Raw genomic sequence first — 3779 nt, 5'->3', positions numbered from 1 at the left:
GATATTGAAAACCACTTTTGAAGAAGTTGAGAAACAAAATACAGCAGCCCAACAGTTACATCATATATGACAAAAGACATCACTACAGGAGTATGCCATGAGATTCCAGCAGATCAGTGTCAACACTGATTGGAATGATAAAGTCTTAGCCAACACTTACTACCAAGGACTATTTGATAAGATCAAAGATGAAATAGTGTGATTGAAGAAACAACCACACACTCTAACCAAGATAATTGAAGTGGCAGTCAGGATTGGAAACCAACTTTACAAACAAAAGATGGAGAAGCAAGAAAAAGTGTTATGAAAGTGACCCAGTCTATTAAACCACACTGGAAGTTGAGGCCAGAGCAAATATATACAATCAGACTCTTACAGACACACACCTATGGAGCTGGACACAATAAAAGTTGACATGCTCAATAAGAAAGAAAAGAAACAGAGAAAGAAAGAGAAATTATACTTCTATTGTGTCAAGTCTGAACACTGAGCAAGACAGTACAGAGCAAAAAGAACAGATCAAAGAGACAAGAAACTCAGAGCAATCTCAAAAGAAAATGGAGAAGACTCTGAAGTCAAACAACACCTCTGAGTGACAACTCAAAGAGAGTAAATCAAAGAAGAACTCCAACAACAGTTCAGGGAGATATTCAAAGAACAAGTTATGAAAGCTTATCTGAAGCTATCCCAGCAGCCAGAAGATGAACAGAAATGCCAAAATCAGCTGAATGACAAAAAATGAAAGTTATGCAAAGAATTATATGTGAGAACAAGAAGTGAATCAAGTGATGATTGGGAAATTTGACCACTTGACTGCAAATACCACTACAGAAAGAAAATGAACAAAATTCAGAACTCAAAGCACAAGAAACATGCTCAGTACCTGATCTACAGATGTTTATATAAGCTTCACAAGAAACAACAAGAAGAGTTTGAACAATGAACATGGGCTACAGAAGACTTCATGTATCATGGAGACTATAGTTGTGACATCAAGAATTACCAGCATTACAGATGTGACACTGAGGAAGAAGAATGGGAAATACCAGACCTACAGAATACCTCATTTATGAAACACCCAGACCACATCAAAATTCATTGAAGCTTTTGCTACAACAACAATTGCCCTATCCACAAAGATGAAAAGAACAGCAGATATTACTCACAACCACCAAAAAAGTTGCAAGTGACTCAGAAACAAGACCACAGTGATAATAAAAAATATTGGTTAAGTAAAGAACAGACAACCACACCAAAGCTGAAGAAAGAATCAAGTTGGGAAATACTAGAATTTAAGGAACATGAAGAAGATGTCTTGAAGAAACTCAGTCTTATGAAAAGCATGACATCTGAAGAGACAAAATGCCCAACAGCAAGAATATTATAGATCCAAGGCAACTAATTGCACTGAACCACATGCAAAGAAGAAAACAGATTACTAGCAATAACAATGTGTGGACAGCACTGGAATAAAAAACAGAAAGAGAAGAAAAAACTGAACCACCCATGCCACAACAAATTTGAGTATAAATGCCAATGTGAATTTCACAAAGACAAAAGATTTTGAAAAATAATGAGATCTCTGCATGGTTTGAAAGGATGTGAAAACTGTGCAGAATGCAAAGATAATAAGTATGTATAGAAAATACATAAGAAATGGTGTACTGATGAAAATGATTGCAAAATACACAAACAGGCACTCAAGATGACTCTTGTTGATTTGAGAAACAAGATGACTGCCATAAATGAGAGCCTGTAAGCAGCATGAATAGGCAAGTGAAACTGTTAGCCACCAATAGACAAATCTGTCATCTCAGGGTTACAGCAACCTTACTTGAATCAAAGCACACAATGGTCTTAGTGGACTCAGGAGCAACTGGACTATTTATCAACAGAAGATTCACTAAATAAGCTGGCATTGTGAAGTGAATAAAGAAATATCCCTACCAGTTATTGGAACTGGAAGGAGAAACTCTTGACAGAGTTGAAGAAGAGACATATCTCATCAGAATGAGAATAGAACAACACCATGAGAAAGTGTGTTTTGAAGTGATGAACTTAGGGAACTATGATATAATCTTGGGATACTCTTGATTGAAATGACACAATCCAGAGATAGACTGGTGAGAAGGAAAGATTAGGCTGACAAACTGTGGATGCTCTCTTGAACCAGTACACCATGATTGAAGACCCATACTCAGAAATAACTTAGGCAAGACACTGGCTGTAATAAGTCAGGTCAACAGAAAGATATCACATAAAGAATGATTGATTGACATTAAAGAAATTCATGGAAATCTGACCCATGATAACAAAGTGGATCAAACCACAAAGAACCCCAATGACTCAGAACAGCTGTGAGTATGAAAGGATGACCAGAATGAAAAGATCAAGAAAACCCTACCAGAAGAATTCTGGAAATACATCAACATATTCAGGGAAAGAGATCAAAGCAATAGTCTACCAAAGCATGAACTCTGGAACCACAACATAAAGCTACAAGAAGGGAAACAACCAGCAAAATTGCCAATATACAGGTTGAATGAGAAAGAATCAGCTGAAGTGAAAAAATACATTGAGAATAACCTTAAGAAAGATTACATTAAAAAGTCAATGTCACCAGCAGGATATCCAATACTGTTTGCACCAAAGAAGGACAGAACCTTACAACTATGTGTGAATTACAGACAGTTAAACAGCATTACAGTCAAGAACTGCTACCTGATACCACTGATCAAAGAAGTGCAAGACAGATTAAGGGGAGTAACATGGTTTACTCTAATTGATATCAAAGACACCTACTATCAGATACAAAGTAAAGAAGACAATGAATGGAAAACAGCATTCAGAACACAATACAGACTATATGAATACAATATCATGTCATTTGGATTAATGAATGCACCAGCAACATTCTAAGCACTCATCAACAACATACTGTGAGAATATCTAGACAAGTTTGTCATTGCATACCTTGATGATGTGGTTATATTCACCAAAGAAGACCAAAAAGATCACACTGAAAAAGTCAAGAAAGTACTGGAAAAGCTATAAAGATACAATCTACCAGCAAAACTAAAGAAGTGTGACTTCTTCAAGAAGAAAATCAGATACCTTGGACATATTATGTCAACAGAAGAAATATGAATGGAGCCAGAAAAAATCAACAAAATACTACAATAGCCAACACCAAAGAAAGTCAAAGAAGTTCAGATGTTCCACAGACTAGTGAATTATTACCAACAGTTCATACATAGATTTTCAAAGGAAGTGAGACCACTCACACAGCTATTCAAGAAAGACAAAGTATTCAAATGGACAACAGAGTGTCAACAAGCATTTGAAGCAATAAAAAGCAAGTTCAGAAAAGAAGAAATAAGACAACACTACAACCTGACAAAGAGATATGTGATTGATACAGATGTATCAGACTGTGTGATAGCAGGAAGACTACAATAACCAGATGAACAAGAAAGACTACAATTAGTTGCATGCTATGCAAGAATAATGACACCAGCTGAACAAAACTACAATATCCACAACAAAGAACTACTTGCAATAGTGGCATCACTGAAAAAATGAAAGATTGAACTACAAGAAAATCAACATCAGACAGAGATCATCTCAGACCACAACAACCTGCAATATTTTATGACAACCAAAGAACTTACAAGACAACAAGCCAGATGGTATGCAGATGTACTGATACACTACAACTTCAAGATACAATACTGCAAAGGCACAGAAAATTCCTGGGTGGATGCATTAAGCTAAAGACC

Source organism: Coccidioides posadasii, chromosome 1, assembly GCF_018416015.2.
Source record: "Coccidioides posadasii str. Silveira chromosome 1, complete sequence".
NCBI lineage: Eukaryota > Fungi > Ascomycota > Eurotiomycetes > Onygenales > Onygenaceae > Coccidioides > Coccidioides posadasii.
The sequence above is the reverse complement of the archived record's forward strand: the minus strand, read 5'-3'. Positions refer to the sequence as shown.